Here is a 21,141-nt window from a genome sequence, read left to right on the forward strand (position 1 = left end):
TACCTCATTGATTTATTACAAATATTTTATATATATGCTAATAGTCCTGGTTTTACAGATGTGCGGAAACTTTACCGAATGAAAATACTCAAAGCATTTTAGGAGATAGTGCCAGTTCAACGAGTCTATTCAATCAGTTTTAGAGTAGAATTTTTGTCGAGATCGCTCCATTTCGGCCAGGTTTTTCAATATACCTCATTAATTTATTACAAATAATTTTATATATTCTAATAGCCCTGGTTTTACAGATATGCGGAAACTTTACCGAATGAAAATACTCTAAGCATTTTAGGAGATAGTGCCAGTTCAACGAGTCTATTCTATCAGTTTTAGAGTAAAATTTTTGTCGAGATCCGTCATTTCCGGCCAGTTTTTTCTATATACCTCATTAATTCATTACAAATATTTTTATATATTCTAATAGCCCAGATTTTGCAGATGTGCTTAAACTTTACCGAATGAAAATACTCAAAGTATTTTAGGAGATAGTGCCAGTTCAACGAGTCTATTCCATCAGTTTTAGAGTAGAATTTTTGTCGAGATCGTTCCATTCCGGCCAGGTTTTTCTATATACCTCATTAATTTATTTACAATATTTTTATATATTGTAATAGCCCTAGTTTCACAGATATGCGGAAACTTTACCGAATGAAAATACTCAAAGTATTTTAAGAGATAGTGCCAGTTCAACGAGTCTATTTCATCAGTTTTAGAGTAGCATTTTTTTCGAGATTGGTCCATTCCGGCCAGGTTTCTCAATATACCTCAATAATTCATTACAAATATGTTTATATATTCTAATAGCCCAGAGTTCACAGATGTGCGGAAACTTTACCGAATGAAAATACTCAAAGTATTTTAGGAGATAGTGCCAGTTCAACGAGTCTATTCAATCAGTTTTAGAGTAGAATTTTTGTCAAGATCGCTCCATTTCGGCCAGGTTTTTCAATATACCTCATTAATTTATTACAAATAATTTTATATACTCTAATAGCCCTGGTTTTACAGATGTGCGGAAACTTTACCGAATGAAAATACTCAAAGCATTTTAGGAGATAGTGCCAGTTCAACGAGTCTATTTCATGAGTTTTAGAGTAGTATTTTTGTCGAGTTGGTCCATTCCGGCCAGGTTTCTCAATATACCTCATTAATTCATTACAAATATTTTTATATATTCTAATAGTCCAGATTTTACAGATGTGCGGAAACTTTACCGAATAAAAATACTCAAAATAGTTTAGGTGATAGTGCCAGTTCAACGAGTCTATTCAATCAGTTTTAGAGTAGAATTTTTGTCGAGATCGCTCCATTTCGGCCAGGTTTTTCAATATACCTCATTAATTTTTTACAAATAATTTTATATATTCTAATAGCTCTGGTTTGACAGATGTGCGGAAACTTTACCGAATGAAAATACTCAAAGCATTTTAGGAGATAGTGCCAGTTCAACGAGTCTATTCCATCAGTTTTAGAGTAAAAATTTTGTCGAGATCGGTCCATTCCGGCCAGTTTTTTCTATGTACCTCATTAATTCATTACAAATATTTTAATATATTCTAATAGCCCAGGTTTTACAGATGTGTGGAAACTTTACCGAATGAAGATATTCAAAGCATTTTAGGAGATAGTACCAGTTCAACGAGTCTATTCCATCAGTTTTAGAGTAAAATTTTTGTCGAGATCGGTCCATTCCGGCCAGTTTTTTCTATATACCTCATTAATTCATTACAAATATTTTTATATATTCTAATAGCCCAGATTTTACATATGTGCTTAAACTTTACCGAATGAAAATACTCAAAGTATTTTAGGAGATAGTGCCAGTTCAACGAGTCTATTCCATCAGTTTTAGAGTAGAATTTTTGTCGAGATCGCTCCATTTCGGCCAGGTTTTTCAATATACCTCATTAATTTATTACAAATAATTTTATATACTCTAATAGCCCTGGTTTTACAGATGTGCGGAAACTTTACCGAATGAAAATACTCAAAGTATTTTAGGAGATAGTGCCAGTTCAACAAGTCTATTCCATCAGTTTTAGAGTAGTATTTTTGTCGACATCGGTCCATTACGGGCAAGTTTTTTAATATACCTCATTAATTTGTTTCCAATCTATTTATATCTTCTAATAGCCCTGGTTTCACAGATGTGCAGAAACTTTACCGAATGAAAATACTGAAATTATTTTAGGAGGTAGTGTCAGTTCAACGAGTCTATTCCATCAGTTTTAGAGTAACATTTTTGACAAGATCGGTCCATTCCGGCCAGGTTTTCCAATATACCTCATTAATTTATTTCCAATCTGTTTAAATATTCTAATAGCCCTGGTTTCACAGATGTGCGGAAACTTTACCGAATTAAAATACTCAAAGTATTTTAGGAGATAGTGCCAGTTCAACGAGTCTATTCCATCAGTTTTAGAGTAGTATTTTTGTTGAGATCGGTCCATATCGGCCAGGTTTTTCAATATACCTCATTGATTTATTACAAATATTTTATATATATATGCTAATAGTCCTGGTTTTACAGATGTGTTGAAACTTTACCGAAGGAAAATACTCAAAGCATTTTAGGAGATAGTGCCAGTTCAACGAGTCTATTCAATCAGTTTTAGAGTAGAATTTTTGTCGAGATCGCTCCATTTCGGCCAGGTTTTTCAATATACCTCATTAATTTATTACAAATAATTTTATATATTCTAATAGCCCTGGTTTTACAGATATGCGGAAACTTTACCGAATGAAAATACTCAAAGCATTTTAGGAGATAGTGCCAGTTCAACGAGTCTATTCTATCAGTTTTAGAGTAAAATTTTTGTCGAGATCGGTCATTTCCGGCCAGTTTTTTCTATATACCTCATTTATTCATTACAAATATTTTTATATATTCTAATAGCTCTGGTTTTACAGATGTGCGGAAACTTTACCGAATGAAAATACTCAAAGTATTTTAGGAGATAGTGCCAGTTCAACGAGTCTATTCCATCAGTTTTAGAGTAAAATTTTTGTCGAGATCGGTCAATTCCGGCCAGTTTTTTCTATATACCTCATTAATTCATTACAAATATTTTTATATATTCTAATAGCCCAGGATTTACAGATGTGTGGAAACTTTACCGAATGAAAATACTCAAAGTAGTTTAGGAGATAGTGCCAGTTCAACGAGTCTATTCAATCAGTTTTAGAGTAGAATTTTTGTCGAGATCTTTCCATTCCGCCAGGTTTTTCAATATACCTCATTAATTTATTTACAATATTTTTATATATTGAAATAGCCCTAGTTTCACAGATATGCGGAAACTTTACCGAATGAAAATACTCAAAGTATTTTAGGAGATAGTGCCAGTTCAACGAGTCTATTTCATCAGTTTTAGAGTAGCATTTTTTTCGAGATTGGTCCATTCCGACCAGGTTTCTCAATATACCTCAATAATTCATTACAAATATGTTTATATATTCTAATAGCCCAGATTTTACAGATGTGCGGAAACTTTACCGAATGAAAATACTCAAAGTATTTTAGGAGATAGTGCCAGTTCAACGAGTCTATTCCATCAGTTTTAGAGTAAAATTTTTGTCGAGATCGGTCCATTCCGGCCAGTTTTTTCTATATACCTCATTAATTCATTACAAATATTTTTATATATTCTAATAGCCCAGGTTTTACAGATGTGTGGAAACTTTACCGAATGAAAATACTCAAAGTAGTTTAGGAGATAGTGCCAGTTCAACGAGTCTATTCCATCAGTTATAGAGTAGAATTTTTGTCGAGATCGTTCCATTCCGGCCAGGTTTTTCAATATACCTCATTAATTTATTTCCAATATTTTTATATATTGTAATAGCCCTAGTTTCACAGATATGCGGAAACTTTACCGAATGAAAATACTCAAAGTATTTTAAGAGATAGTGACAGTTCAACGAGTCTATTCCATCAGTTTTAGAGTAAAATTTTTGTCGAGATCGGTCCATTCCGGCCAGTTTTTTCTATATACCTCATTAATTCATTACAAATATTTTTATATATTCTAATAGCCCAGATTTTGCAGATGTGCTTAAACTTTACCGAATGAAAATACTCAAAGTATTTTAGGAGATAGTGCCAGTTCAACGAGTCTATTCCATCAGTTTTAGAGTAGAATTTTTGTCGAGATCGTTCCATTCCGGCCAGGTTTTTCTATATACCTCATTAATTTATTTACAATATTTTTATATATTGTAATAGCCCTAGTTTCACAGATATGCGGAAACTTTACCGAATGAAAATACTCAAAGTATTTTAAGAGATAGTGCCAGTTCAACGAGTCTATTTCATCAGTTTTAGAGTAGCATTTTTTTCGAGATTGGTCCATTCCGGCCAGGTTTCTCAATATACCTCAATAATTCATTACAAATATGTTTATATATTCTAATAGCCCAGATTTCACAGATGTGCGGAAACTTTACCGAATGAAAATACTCAAAGTATTTTAGGAGATAGTGCCAGTTCAACGAGTCTATTCAATCAGTTTTAGAGTAGAATTTTTGTCAAGATCGCTCCATTTCGGCCAGGTTTTTCAATATACCTCATTAATTTATTACAAATAATTTTATATACTCTAATAGCCCTGGTTTTACAGATGTGCGGAAACTTTACCGAATGAAAATACTCAAAGCATTTTAGGAGATAGTGCCAGTTCAACGAGTCTATTTCATGAGTTTTAGAGTAGTATTTTTGTCGAGTTGGTCCATTCCGGCCAGGTTTCTCAATATACCTCATTAATTCATTACAAATATTTTTATATATTCTAATAGTCCAGATTTTACAGATGTGCGGAAACTTTACCGAATAAAAATACTCAAAATAGTTTAGGTGATAGTGCCAGTTCAACGAGTCTATTCAATCAGTTTTAGAGTAGAATTTTTGTCGAGATCGCTCCATTTCGGCCAGGTTTTTCAATATACCTCATTAATGTTTTACAAATAATTTTATATATTCTAATAGCTCTGGTTTGACAGATGTGCGGAAACTTTACCGAATGAAAATACTCAAAGCATTTTAGGAGATAGTGCCAGTTCAATGAGTCTATTCCATCAGTTTTAGAGTAAAAATTTTGTCGAGATCGGTCAATTCCGGCCAGTTTTTTCTATTTACCTCATTAATTCATTACAAATATTTTAATATATTCTAATAGCCCAGGTTTTACAGATGTGTGGAAACTTTACCGAATGAAGATATTCAAAGCATTTTAGGAGATAGTACCAGTTCAACGAGTCTATTCCATCAGTTTTAGAGTAAAATTTTTGTCGAGATCGGTCCATTCCGGCCAGTTTTTTCTATATACCTCATTAATTCATTACAAATATTTTTATATATTCTAATAGCCCAGATTTTACAGATGTGCTTAAACTTTACCGAATGAAAATACTCAAAGTATTTTAGGAGATAGTGCCAGTTCAACGAGTCTATTCCATCAGTTTTAGAGTAGAATTTTTGTCGAGTTGGTCCATTCTGGCCAGGTTTCTCAATATACCTCATTAATTCATTACAAATATTTTTATATATTCTAATAGTCCAGATTTTACAGATGTGCGGAAACTTTACCGAATAAAAATACTCAAAATATTTTAGGTGATAGTGTCAGTTCAACGAGTCTATTCAATCAGTTTTAGAGTAGAATTTTTGTCGAGATCGCTCCATTTCGGCCAGGTTTTTCAATATACCTCATTAATTTATTACAAATAATTTTATATATTCTAATAGCCCTGGTTTTACAGATACGCGGAAACTTTACCGAATGAAAATACTCAAAGCATTTTAGGAGATAGTGCCAGTTCAACGAGTCTATTCTATCAGTTTTAGAGTAAAATTTTTGTCGAGATCGGTCATTTCCGGCCAGTTTTTTCTATATACCTCATTAATTCATTACAAATATTTTTTATATATTCTAATAGCTCTGGTTTTACAAATGTGCGGAAACTTTACCGAATGAAAATACTCAAAGTATTTTAGGAGATAGTGCCAGTTCAACGAATCTATTCTATCAGTTTTAGAGTAGAATTTTTGTCGAAATTGATCAGTTCCGGCAAGGTTTTTCAATATACCTCATTAATTCATTACAAATATTTTTATATATTCTAATAGCCCAGGTTTTACAAATGTGAGGAAACTTTACCGAATGAAAATACTCAAAGTATTTTAAGAGATAGTGCCAGTTCAACGAGTCTATTCCATCAGTTTTAGAGTAGAATTTTTGTCGAAATCGGTGAGTTCCGGCAAGGTTTTTCAATATACCTCATTAATTCATTACAGAGATTTTTATATAATCTAATAGTCCAGGTTTTACAGATTGCGGCAACTTTCCCGAATGAAAACACTCAAAGTATTTTAGGAGAGAGTGACAGTTCAACGAGTCTATTCCATCAGTTTTAGAGTAGAATTTTTGACGAGATCGGTCCATTCCGGCCAGGTTTCTCAATATACCTCATTAATTTATTTCCAATATTTTTACATATCCTATTAGCCCTGGTTTCATAGATGAACGAGAAGTTTACCGAATGAAAATACTCAAAGTATTTTAAGAGATAGTGCCAGTTCAACGAGTCTATTCCATCAGTTTTAGAGTAGAATTTTTGTAGAAATCGGTCCATTCCGGCCAGATTTTTCAATATACCTCATTAATTCATTTCCAATCTTTTTATATATTCTATTAGCCCTAGCTTCACAGATGTGCGGAAACATAACCGAATGAAAATACTCAAAGTAGTTTAGGAGATAGTGCCGCTTCAACGAGTCTATTCCATCACTTTTAGAGTAGTATTTTTGTCGACATTGGTCCATTCCGGCCAGGTTTTTCAATATACCTCATTAATTTATTTCTCATTTTTTTTATATATATCCTAATAGCCCTGGTTTCATAGACGTGCGGAAACTTTACCGAATGAAAATGTTCAAAGTATTTTAGGAGATAGTGCCAGTTCAACGAGTCTCTTCCATCACTTTTAGAGTAGTACTTTTCTCGAGATCGGTCCATTCCGGTCAGGTTTTTCAATATACTTCATTGATTTATTACAAATATTTTTGCATATCCTAATAGCCCTGGATTCACAGATGTGCGGAAACTTTACTGAATGAAAATACTCAAAGTATTTTAGGAGATAGTTCCACTTCAACGAGTCTTTTCCATCACATTTAGAGTAGTATTTTTGTCGAGATTGGTCCATTCCGGTCAGGTTTTTCAATATACCTCATTAATTCATTTCCAATCTTTTGATATATTCTAATAGCCCTGGTTTCACAGATGTGCGGAAACATAACCGAATGAAAATACTCAAACTATTTTAGGAGATAGTGCCTCTTCAACGTTTGTATTCCATCACTTTTAGAGTAGTATTTTTGTTGACCTCGGTCCATTCCGGCCAGGTTTTTCATTATACCTCATTAATTCATTTCCAATATTTTTATATATTCTTATAGCCCTGGTTGCAAAGATGTGAGGAAATATTACCGAATGAAAACACTCAAAGTATTTTAGGAGATAATGCCACTTCAACGAGTCTATTACATCACTTTTAGAGTAGTACTTTTGTCGACATTGGTCCATTCCAGCTAGGATTTTCAAAATACCTCATCAATTTATTACTAATATTTTTATATCTCCTAATAGCCCAGACTTCACACATGTGCGAAAACTTTACCGAATGAAAATACTCAAAGTGTTTTAGGAGATAGTGCCAGTTCAACGAGTCTATTCCATCACTTTTAGAGTAGTATTTTTGTTGACATCGGTCCATTCCGGCCAGGCTTTTTAATACACCTCATTAATTCATTTCCAATATTTTTATATATCCAAATAGCCCTGGTTTCATGGATGTGCGGAAACTTTACCGAACGAGAATACTCAAAGTACTTTAGGAGATAGTGCCAGTTCAACGAGTCTATTCCATAACTTTTAAAGTAGTATTTTTGTCAAGATCGGTCCATTCCGGCCAGGTTTTTTTAATATACCTCATTAATTTATTTCCAAAATTTTTATATATCCTAATAGCCCTGGTTTCCTAGATGTGCTGAAACTTCACCGAATGAAAATACTCAAAGTATTTTAGGAGATAGTGCTACTTCAACGAGTCTATTCCATCACTTTTAGAGTAGAATTTTTGTTGACATCGGTCCATTCCGGCCAGGTTTTTCAATATACCTCATTAATTCATTTTCAATATTTTTATATATTCTAATAGCCATGGTTTCACAGATGTGCGGAAATATTACCGAATGAAAATACTCAATGTAGTTTAGGAGATAATGCCACTTCAACGAGTTTATTCCATGAGTTTTAGAGTAGTACTTTTGTCGACATTGGTCCATTCCGGCCAGGTTGTCAATATACCTCATTAATTTATTTTCAATCTTTTTATATATTCTAATAGCCCTGGATTCACAGATGTGCGGAAACTTTACCGAATGAAAATACTCAAACTATTTTAGGAGATAGTGCCACTTCAACGAATCTATTCCATCACTTTTAGAGTAGTATTTTTGTCGAGATTGGTCCATTCTGGCCAGGTTTTCAATATACCCCATTGATTTATTTCCAATCTCTTTATATATTCTAATAGCCCTGGTTTCATAGATGTGCGGAAACTTTACCGAATGAAAATACTCAAAGTACTTTAGGATATAGTGCGAGTTCAACGACTCTATTCCATCAGTTTCAGAGTAGAATTTTTGTCGACATTGGTCCATTCCGGCCAGGTTTGTCAGTATACCTCATTAATTTATTTCCAATATTTTTATAAATCCTAATAGCCCGGTTTCATAAATGTGCGGAAACTTTACCGAATGAAAATACTCAAATAGTTTAGAAGATAGTGCTACTTCAACGAGTCTATTCCATCACTTTTAGAGTAGTATTTTTTTTTACATCGGTCCATTCCGGCCAGGTTTTTCAATATACCTCATTACATCATTTCCAATATTTTTATATATTCTAATAGTCATGGTTTTACAGATGTGCGGAAATATTACCGAATGAAAATACTCAATGTACTTTAGGAGATAATGCCACTTCAACGAGTCTATTCCATCACTTTTAGAGTAGTACTTTTGTCGACATTCGTCCATTCCGGCCAGGTTTGTCAATATACCTCATTAATTCATTTCCAATCTTTTTATATATCATAATAGCCCTTGTTTCATGGATGTGCGGAAACTTTACCGAATGAAAATACTCAAAGTACTTTAGGAGATAGTGACAGTTCAACGAGTCTATTCCATCACTTGTAGAGTAGTATTTTTTTTGACAGCGGTCCATTCCGGCCAGGTTTTTCAATATACGTCATTCATTTATTTCCAATATTTTTATATATTCTAATAGTCATGGTTTCACAGATGTGCGGAAATATTACCGAATGAAAATACTCAAAGTATTTTAGGAGATAGTGCCAGTTCAACAAGTCTATTTCATCAGTTTTACAGTAGTATTTTTGTCGAGATCGGTCCATTCCGGCCAGGTTTTTCAATATACCTCATTAATTTATTACAAATATTTTTATATATCTTAATAACCCTGGATTCACAAATGTGGGGATACTTTACCGAATGAAAATACTCAAAATATTTTAGGATAGAGTGCCTGTTCAACGAGTCTATTCCATCACTTTTAGAGTAGTATTTTTGTGGAGATCGGTCCATTCCGGCCAGGTTTTTCAATATACCTCATTAATTTAGTTCCAATCTTTTTATATATTCTAACAGCCCTGGTTTCACAGATGTGCGGAAACTTTATCGAATGAAAATACTCAAAGTACTTTAGGATATAGTGCGAGTTCAACGAGTGTATTCCATCAGTTTTAGAGTAGTATTTTTGTCGGCATTGGTACACTCCGGCCAGGTTCTTCAATACACCTCATTATTTAGTTCCAATCTTTTTATATATTTTAATACCCTGGTTTCACAGATGTTCGGAAACTTTACCGAATGAAAATACTCAAAGTACTTTGGGATATGGTGCCACTTCAACGAGTCTATTCCATCACTTTTCGAGTAGTATTTTTGTTGACCTCGATCCATTCCGGCCAGGTTTTTCAATATACCTCATTAATTCATTTCCAATATTTTTATACATTCTAATAGCCATGGTTTCACAGATCTGCTGAAATATTACCGAATGAAAATACTCAAAGTATTTTAGGAGATAGTGCCAGTTCAACAAGTCTATTTCATCAGTTTTACAGTAGTATTTTTGTCGAGATCGGTCCATTCCGGCCAGGTTTTTCAATATACCTCATTAATTTATTACAAATCTTTTAATATATTTTAAAAGCCCTGGTTTCACAGATATGCAGAAACTTTAGGAATGAAAATACTCGAAGTATTTTAGGAGATAGTGCCAGTTCAACGAGTCCATTCCATCAGTTTTAGAGTAGAATCTTTGTCGAGATCGGTCCATTCCGGCTAGGATTTTCAAAATACTTCATTAATTTATTACTAATATTTTTATATATTATAATAGCCCTGACTTCACACATGTGCGGAAACTTGACCAAATGAAAATACTCAAAGTATTTTAAGAGATAGTGCCAGTTCAACAAGTCTATTTCATCAGTTCTACAGTAGTATTTTTGTCGAGATCGGTCCTTTCCGGCCAGGTTTTTCAATATACCTCATTAATTTATTACAAATCTTTTTATATATTCTAATAGCCCTGGTTTCACAGATTGCAGAAACTTTAGGAATGAAAATACCCAAAGTACTTTTGGAGATAGTTCGAGTTCAACGAGTCTATTCCATCACTTTTAGAGTAGTATTTTTGCCCACATTCGTCATTCCGGCCAAGTTTTTCAATATACCTCATTAATTCATTTCCAATCTTTTTATATATTCCAATATCCCTGGTTTCACAGATGTGCAGAAACATTACTGAATGAAAATACTCAAAGTATTTTAGGAGATAGTGCTACTTCAACGAGTCTATTCCATCACATTTAGAGTAGCATTTTTGTTGACATCGGTCCATTCCGGTCAGGTTTTTCAATATACCTTATTAATTCATTTCCAATATTTTTATATATTCTAATAGCCATGGTTTTACAATTGTGCGGAAATATTACCGAATGAAAATACTCAATGTACTTTAGGAGATAATGCCACTTCAACGAGTCTATTCCATCACTTTTAGAGTAGTACTTTTGTCGACATTGGTCCATTCCGGCCAGGTTAGTCAATATACCTCATTAATTCATTTCCAATCTTTTTATATATTCTAATAGCCCTGGTTTCGAAGATGTGCAGAAACATTACCGAATGAAAATACCCAAAGTATTTTAGGAGATAGTGACAGTTCAACGAGTCTATTCCATCACTTTTAGAGTAGTATTTTTGTCGAGATCGGTCCATTCCGGCCAGGTTTTTTAATATACTTCATTAATTTATTTCCAATATTTTTATATATCCTAATAGCCCTGGCTTCACAGATGTGCAGAAACTTTACCGAATGAAAATGCTCAAAGTACCTTAGGATATAGTGCGAGTTAAACGAGTGTATTCCATCACTTTCAGAGTAGTATTTTTGTTGACATCGGTCCATTCCGGCCAGGTTTTTCAATATACCTCATTAATTCATTTCCAATATTTTTATACATTCTACTAGCCATGGTTCTAGAGATGTGCTGAAATATTACCGAATGAAAATACCCAAAGTATTTTAGGAGATAATCCTAGTTCAACAAGTTTATTTCATCAGTTTTACAGTAGTATTTTTGTCGCGATCGGTCCATTCCGGCCACGTTTTTCAATATACCTCATTATTTTTATTACAAATATTTTTATATATTTTAATAGCACTGGTTTCACAGATATCCGGAAACTGTACGAATGAAAATACCCAAAGTACTTTAGGAGATAGTTCGACTTCAACGAGTCTATTCCATCACTTTTAGAGTAGTAATTTTGTTGACATCGGTCCATTCCGGCCAGGTTTTTCAATATACCTCATTAATTCATTTCCAATATTTTTATACATTTTAATAGCCATGGTTTCACAGATGTGCTGAAATATTACCGAATGAAAATACTCAAAGTATTTTAGGAGATAGTGCCAGTTCAACAAGTCTATTTCATCAGTTTTACAGTAGTATTTTTGTCGAGATCGGTCCATTCCGGCCAGGTTTTTCAATATACCTCATTAATTTATTACAAATGTTTTTATATATTCTAATAGCCCTGGTTTCACAGATTGCAGAAACTTTAGGAATGAAAATACCCAAAGTACTTTTGGAGATAGTTCGAGTTCAACGAGTCTATTCCATCACTTTTAGAGTAGTATTTTTGTCCACATTGGTCATTCCGGCCAGGTTTTTCAATATACCTCATTAATTCATTTCCAATCTTTTTATATGTTCTAATACCCTGCTTTCACAGATGTGCGGAAATATTACCGACTGAAAATACTCAAAGTATTTTAGGAGATAGTGCCAGTTCAACGAGTCTATTTCATCAGTTTTAGAGTAGTATTTTTGTTGACATCGGTCCATTCCGGCCAGGTTTTTCAATATACGTCATTCATTTATTTCCAATATTTTTATATATTCTAATAGCCATGGTTTCACAGATGTGCGGAAATATTACCGACTGAAAATACTCAAAGTATTTTTGGAGATAGTGCCAGTTCAACGAGTCTATTTCATTAGTTTTAGAGTAGTATTTTTGTCGAGATCGGTCCATTCCGGCCAGGTTTTTCAATATACCTCATTAATTTATTTCAAATCTTTTTATATATTCTAATAGCCCTGGTTTTACAGATGTGCGGAAACTTCACCGAATGAAAATACTCAAAGTATTTTAGGAGATAGTGCTAGTTCAACGAGTCTATTCCATCAGTTTTAGAGGAGTATTTTTTGTCGAGATTGGTCCATTCCGGCCAGGTTTTTCAATATACCTTATTAATTTATTTTCAATATTTTTATATATTCAAATAACCCTGGTTTAACAGATGTGCGGAAACTTCACCGACTAAATGTTTTGGACTAAATATTTAGTCATATTATGATATGTTTTTGGTACAATCAAATTGATGCTTACTGTAAATTGATTAAATCGCCGTTTTTGATCCTAAATTTGGAACTACTTCGTAATATGCGTATGAATGTAGGATATACACGTGGTGGAGATTTAAATGTAAACATGGAATCAAAAGTAAGAAGGTTGTAAAAATACGATAAAACTTGTAAAATAAGAGACAAGCAGCTAAACGGTATATATGCACTTCCTAAAGTGTCAGTTGGCTATGAAAAGAGCCTGATGTATCACCTGTTGCCTGAACTTTTAAAGAGAAAGGAAACCGAGAATGATTGTTTATATCATGTTACATTGTCACGTGATTCCAAGCGTTGACAGAGGTGTTTGTGAAGCTTGCGTAACGCGCCCTTTGGTGAGAGAATGGTCTATTCCATCACTTTTAGAGTAGTATTTTTGTCGAGCTCGGTCCATTCCGGCCAGGTTTTTCAATATATCTCATTAAATTATTACAAATATTTTTATATATTCTAATAATCATAACATAATCTGTTGAATATACAGCATCTTAAAAACAAATGTCTTTTTTTTCCCTCAACCTTGTCAAACAATACGGATATTTCAGCAAATGAGAAGTTTGGACATCTCATTTCATCGACATCTTAAATCTTTTGACACCGATTTGTCTGAGTGCATGCATACGGACTTTGTAGCCGCTGTGTGGTCAAAAGTAAATGTATTTGAATACCATTCATTTATTGTTTGTAGGCACAAAAGCAGTGTTGGGTGAATCTATTTCTTCACGTTTTTATGTTTTGGTCAGTTTTCGTACTATTTCATTTCATTCAGTTATAGACTTTTTCACATAGGAAAGTCTATGCACCCAGTTTACACTGTTCATGTGTAGTCGAACATGCGTACGCGTTTTGGTTGATTAATGCGTCGTTCGTTACAAATTTGCTTAAGTATTACTTGTGTCTTTGGTTTCCCCTAACCGCCTACACCCTCATTTACTGAATACCTTTATTGTATTCAGTTACAGTATATTATTTTGTTGAATAAAACAAGCGCGGCGTTACTAATTGGTAACAAACACAACAGTCCTAGATTGTCTTTTTTCTTTATATTTCAAATTAGTTAAGCAAATATTCTATTTTCGGAGGAGAGGAATGGGGAGAAAATGAAAGATATAGCAGATCATGTTTCACATTAACAATCCAGCTGTCATTGTTTGCAATCATATTTTCATAACAATCTTTCAAAATACAGTTATTTTAATTTTTAACCAGAATTTAAAAATTCTAAATTTTCTTCTAATGAAAAGTGGAAATCTGCCAAGTTCACAATATACCATACTACTGTTGGTTCTTTTGTTTACTCCTAATACTTTTTTACAAAAAGAAAGATGCACCTTTTTCAATGTCAGGTGCTTTATGAAAACCCCAAATTCCACATGCATATGAAAGAATACTGTGTACATAAGTATCAACAATTGAACATTGCGTGTCAACATTAAAAGAATGATTTCTCAAAGTATTAGATATTGCAAAAAGGGCTTTACGTCCTTGTTCGGCAACATGTTTTTGTGTTTGAAAAAAATTGCCATTGTAATTAAACAACATTCCTAAATACTTAAATGTATTTACAACTTCAAGACATTGATTATTATACATCCATTTCTCAGTTTCCATAATTTTCCCACTAGTTCTAAAAATAACAACCTTGGTTTTTGACACATTCACAATCAAATCCCAATCATTAGAATAATTATGGAGAGAATTTAACATATTTTGTAATTTCCGATATAATTACCATGTCGTCAGCATACATTAGTAGGAAAATGTTTATCAATTGTAATTCAACAGATGGACAAGTGTTACTAATGAAATTTATCTCAAAATCATTAACATAAAGAGCAAAGAGTAATGGCGATAACACTTCGCCCTGCATAAGACCCATTTCATTGCTAAAATATTCACTTAATACCCTATCGAATTTTACACATGATTTCACACCACTGTACAGATATTGGATAACTTGAAAATCTACAAAACAAGAATATAAACGTTTTTGTTTTTCAGAGTTTTGTTAATTAATGATTGCAAAACAAATATTGCATCTACTGTAGATAATCCTGGTCGGACACCAAACTGTGCATCAGTCAAAATAGTGTGTTTATTATCCCACTCCAAAATTCTGTTATTCAAGACACTAGTGAATAGTTTTCCAAAGCAACTAACAATAGAAATACCCCTGTAGTTAATTACGTCATCAATATCTCCTTTTTTGTGTAAAGGTACAATACAATTCTTTGTCCAAAGTTCTGGGTATATGCCTGACATCAAAATTTTGTTAAATAATTTGTGTGATAGTGGCATCAGTATATCCTCACATTTGATAAACAACTATTTCAAAATCCAATCTTCACTACAGCTCTTATTATATTTCAATTTATGTATAGCTTTCTTAATTTCATCGTTCGTAATTTCCCACAAACAAAATTTTCATTTACTCCTGAATTCTTATTGTTTACATAGGAAGTACATGTGCATTATGGGTAATCAAATGATTAGCAAGTGGTTAACTCGGTTAACACAGTGTTAACTAACCAATGTGTTAAACTGCGTTCGAAAAACAAAATTTAACCATTGTGTTAGCTAATCACTTGGTTAGGAGTTAACGCTGCTTTAAACTTAACCACTGTGTTAAAGATAACCAGCTTTCGAAAAACCGGGCCCAGAGAAATGTAAGGAGGAATAACATACAGAGAAATTTAAGGAGGAATAACACACCAGAGAAATTTAAGGAGGAACAACACACAGAGAAATTTAAGGTGGAATAACACGCTAGAGCAACTACATGTATTTGAAAACATCGTTTACATACAAACATACAAACTGGCCCTGTTTGTTGACTCCTTCTTCTCCACTCCTCCTCGTTCTTCTTCTTTTGTGGTCCAGCTATAACCACAAAAGGTTATCTAGACCTAATATGTAAGACATTCTAATCTTCTATCGACTTTCACTCGTTCTGTTGTATATTTAAAAAAAACCCATTTATTATGGTCACAGTATTTATGATTGTTGTTTTGGTTGGTAGCGGTGTTGTTAATATTGAAAGAGTTATATTTGTTGTTGGTGGTGACGGTGCCATTGTTGTCGATATGATTTTTTTCGTCCAGTCCGAGAGAGAGAGAGAGAGAGAGAGAGAGAGAGAGAGAGAGAGAGAGAGAGAGAGAGAGAGAGATGTCCGACAATAAATCATTTTGCCTTTTGTTGTACGGTCATTCTGCTGATCACGTGGTTGTTAGGTCTTGTTCACCGCAGATTTGTTAGTGACGTCAGATTGTATTATATTACGCTTATTAGCTCTCTTTCCATAATTTTTGGGGAGGCATGTCAGAGGGTCACTTGTAATCTACATACAAAATTTTAGCCCAATAGGTGAACAAACACCAACGATATGAGTGAGGACAGACAGACAAACAGACCAAGCGAAACTTATGTAACCCCCCCCCCCTATAAGAGAGAGTATAATGAAATAACTTCTGTGTAATTCATCCTAGAAATTGGCTGTCGACGATTTAGGACATCCCAAAATCGTCGTCCCTAATGATAGTTCAATATTGTCCTAAATCGTCGGTGAAATGTCATCCCAAATCGTCGTCGGCAACGATTTGGGATGGGGTGACGATTTAGGGTGTAACACGTGTACTATTTGATTTGCTGCTTTTCTCAGTCCTAAATCACGTTAACATGTAGACAATACATCCACGAGTGTAATTACAGGTGTCGGTTCTACTCTTGCCAGACAGGGGCTTCTGAAGGCTTGACTCCATAACTGACCATTTTATTAATTCGTTTTATCAATTAAAACTACAAACATGGTGATGCCAAGTCAGTGGCGGATTTAGAGGGGGAGCAGCCCCCCCCCCCCTAAAATTTTCAAATTTAAGGTAAATCGCGGTATCTTGTTTCAGAAAATGTACTAAACGATTAAAGAAGCAATGATTTCTTCCCCTCCCGGAAAAATAAATGATAAAATCCTTTGATTTCTTGAATTACTTTATTGGGAGAACTTAATTTTTTCCAAAAAACCCCCTTAAAATTTGGGTCATTTTATTATTTTCACCTTATGAAAATGATAGAAAATAGTACAAATGACTTAATAGGAGAAATATTTCAAGCCCCATAAAATCTGTAAAATCCAGGACCCACCGCCTCATAAAGTGGCGCCCCCCGTAACCACAATTCCTGGATCCGCCCCTGCAAGTAGGAGTGTCAACAAATATTCGTTAAAATGAAAATCAAAGAAAGACAACTCTGGCGAAATGAATTGGAAAGTTTTGACTCAGAGTTATCTCTCTTTAGTTATGATCATTAGATGTTAGTGATTGGTGCGCTCGTGTACTTTTATACGTAATGAAACGCCATGGTGGGGACACGGAGGTTCCCGACAAGAAATGCAGAGCAATTGTCTTTGAATATCGCCCAAATATCGCATTATCCGTTCCCTGGTTTACTCAAAAATAGCGAAAAGTTTTAACAGTACGCAATTTTCGGTAATGTGTAATAAATGCAACATGATAAAACAATCTAATTAAAATTAGATCTTCCATCCGCTCCCCAGTTTTCGCTACCACCATTTCGAGAGATCGAGAGTGAAAAACAATGAAATGTGTTTTACGGGACCCAACTCGAAAACTGGGGAGCGGATGGAAGATCTAATTTTAATTAGATTGCATGATAAAACTGATGTTTGAATTTGATAATAACACACTGTATTGATTTTCTAAGTATTCAAACATTTAAAAAAGACGGGAAAGTGAAAAGAAATGCACGAAAACAAAAATGAATTACATCTAAGCAAATTATGAAAAAAAATATTCTCATTTCCCTTGTAGTAGCATACTTCATTTTATAATTATTGATTAGATTGATTTTTTTAATTACCTCGATACAAATACAAACACTCCGACTCAATTTTAAGTAAGGAAATTCCGATTTGAGAAACTTCCTCGATCGGGGGGTTTCGGTTTGATTTGAAAAATATATATTGATATTGCTTTAATTAGCATGACCTTATGAAGTCTGACAATAAAATTCTAAAAACAAGAAAGAAAAGAATGAAATTTCTCCGTTTGTGTTGTTGCGTAAATATCATTATGTCACTTACAAACACTGAATAGATCACTCTCTTGATCGCGTATTGCTGCTCATCAGTCGCGGATCTAGAGGCGCGGGAAATAACGGACCAGGGGTTTAACCCCCCCCCCTCTTTTTGGTTGATTTTAAAAAGCAGGTAATTGTTTTTAAAAGGAAACTTCATTGTCGGAAAAAGTGCAATATAGTGTTGCGTCCCTCCCTTGGTAAATGTTTCGGATCCGCCCCTGTAATGGCCTATATAGGAGGGGGAGGGGGTGTTAATCCTTTAACTGAAAATATTCTGATCCACATTGGAGGGGGAGGGGAGATTTTCACAGGTAAAATTGCATGCTAGTCAATGACACTTTGAAATTTTTATAATTTTTTTCGCTGCAAGAGAATTTACGATGGTGGATGTAGAAGGCACGTGAATATGCATCTCAACCCCCTATGGTAGAAATTTTAGACTAATGTTTTCCTTTCTTTTTTTCTTTTGTCATTTCGGGGTCTTCTATTTTCTCTCACTTTCTTTGGTACAAAAAGTTCTTTAAAAATCTTTATCTTATATCTATATGAATTTTCCGCTTACCGGAAAGACCCGAGAATGTGCGATTGCTAAAACAAGAGTTGTCTTTCTTGAAGAAGCAGAAGACACTTGCAGCGGAAACGAAGATGGACGTCGAATCAGCATGATCAGACAGATAGCTTATATTTGCAGATGCTTAGCGAAAATGACTGTCGGGTACAGCGCTATTACACGTAGGTACCATTTATTTAAATTTCTCTGGTTAATTGCTTTTGGCTGAGTTGCATGAAAGAAATATTTAGGACAGATGAGTTTTTTATGGGTGTTGCTAAAACGCGGAACAGAAAATAGAACGGAAGATATTGTAAGCAATGATGTTTTAAGAATGTCGGCATTTTAAGCTTATTATTAACAAGGGAAGCAGAAATTACTGAGAGAACGGGAAGATATTCTCAGAATACACCGGTTTTAACTTATCTACTCTTTGAAATAGGGGGGGGGGTGTCACTGGTCAAGTACGATGGAATTTACTGAGCTGAACGAATATTTCACGGTCTGTATTTTACGTTCTTGGATAAAAAAAAATTAATATGATCAGATTGAAAGCTTAAAAAATGTAAAGCCAAAATGACTAGAGTATTCAAAGTAAGAGTAAATTCGGACAGTTGAATATCAAGTAGATGTCTAGTGCCAATTTATAAATAGAGGTTTTTTCTTAAAAACATTCTTGGGGATGTGTGTGGGGTGGAATTGTGTTATTCTAGAGCATAGATGGGAAGGAGAGGGTCTGAAGAAAAAAATCAAAAAATTATAATAATGGGAAATTCTGATCTTAACGTAGTTCCACACTCCTGTGACGTCATAGGATTTTGCAAAGTCAATGATTTAATGACAGGAACATACATTTAAGGATATGCAAGACGATGATCACATGATGAATGCGAATTTATTATAAATTCAGAACCGGACGCAGCGTAGTTAAAGCTTCCCGAGAAAAATCGCAATGCACTACTGACACACTATATGACGTCACAATAAAAAAGTACGTCACGACGTTGTACCGTGGGGAAAATGTCATCATACACGTGTATTTTGTCGTAATTTGCTACCACTGTCAAGTGTAAATCTGTTGATTGAATTCTTGTCAAATGATAATTTTTTATTTCTATTTCATATTGATTACAAGTCTCCCTTTTCATAAATACATTGTGTATATTATATATATAGTATGCGCCACAGTAATTTTGATAGTATAGCATATAAGTAACCAAAATCGCTCCAACATGTACATGCAATTTGAATCTAGGCATTTACAAAAGGAAAGTCAATCGTACGTAAACAATGACTCGGTGCAAGTGTAAGATGATGATCGTTTGTTAATATTTACTATAGTAGTGTGAAACTAGAACTGGACACACATTTCTCCGAATCTTGCTTGGGGAACGTACGAACTATTCAGGTGCTTTTATAATCGATCATTGTTTGCGAATAATACCCCTCCCCCGCCCCATATGCCGAAGATCGATACCTTTGGTCAAATATTACGTCCATGCTAGGAATGTTTAATTTTCCCAAACATTTTCATGTAAATCTAAGTACGCTTTATCTCTCAAACTATTTTATATTACAAATTATTTTTACTAACTTTACGAAACACTGTTGCGAAAATGGCAACTAATGTAATAAATATGATACAGGTCGAGAAGTATGTGAAAAAGAAAAAAAAAGTGCAAAGTCACAACGTGTGCGACACATAAATTTCTTGAAAAATAGGACGGAGACGATCGAGTCGTGCGACACTAGCTCTCCTGGGTGCGGAAGTAATGTTGATCTTGTAAACGAAATAGTAGCTTATATTGACGTTAACTAGATCTAACCCCGTGGTTTGAAGGAAGACGACTTGTAGAGCTAGACGTTTTGTCCAAAGTCATGTATAATATATATATATGTAAGTATATTTAAAAAAGATTAAAATTTTAATTTGTTTTCATTAACTCAATTTTTGTTCCATGATCATGAAAATTATAATTATTTCAATAGGTTAAAAACAAATATAGTTTCTAACAATGTATTCCAAAACAGGCACAAAGAATTAAGCTTAACCCCCCCACCCCCCCACCCACCCACCCTGTCTTTGACAGTGAGTTTTAAAAAAAAAATGTAGTGCAAATAAATTGAGATTTTCCCTTCCCATTACTTTTAACAGTAGTTGTATATGAAAAGAATATAATCTTGAAAGTTATTATTTAAAAAATATTCCGCCAACCCCAACACCAAGTGAACTTATCAATGAATAACTTCAAGGACGACTACCTCAAAATCAAGATTAGCTTCATCCCATCATATTTCTACAGGAAGTTAGGTATATGAATAGTTTTTAATTACGGTGTTTGCAAAAATATTCATTGACAGGTTTTTGAGAAGTGCTTCATTTAGTATCTAGACTACCCTGTTTTTATACGCCCGTCTTAAGACGGAAC

The 21,141-nt window shown here is 33.9% G+C and overlaps 1 protein-coding gene across 3 annotated transcripts in view; it reads left to right on the forward strand.

Annotated features, from left to right (window-relative positions):
- The window catches only part of LOC130050842 (uncharacterized), a 152,972-nt gene that overhangs the window by 101,492 nt on the left and 30,339 nt on the right, over positions 1-21,141 (forward strand). The window contains exon 1 of one of the 3 annotated variants that reach the window (XR_008799134.1): positions 18,790-18,894. The exons of the other annotated variants lie outside the window; for them this stretch is intronic. The gene's annotated coding sequence lies outside the window, so the exon portion shown is untranslated. Of the gene's footprint in view, positions 1-18,789; positions 18,895-21,141 lie in introns of those variants that run through there. 3 annotated transcript variants of the gene reach the window in all.

The sequence above is a fragment of the Ostrea edulis genome, chromosome 10 (assembly GCF_947568905.1).
Source record: "Ostrea edulis chromosome 10, xbOstEdul1.1, whole genome shotgun sequence".
NCBI lineage: Eukaryota > Metazoa > Mollusca > Bivalvia > Ostreida > Ostreidae > Ostrea > Ostrea edulis.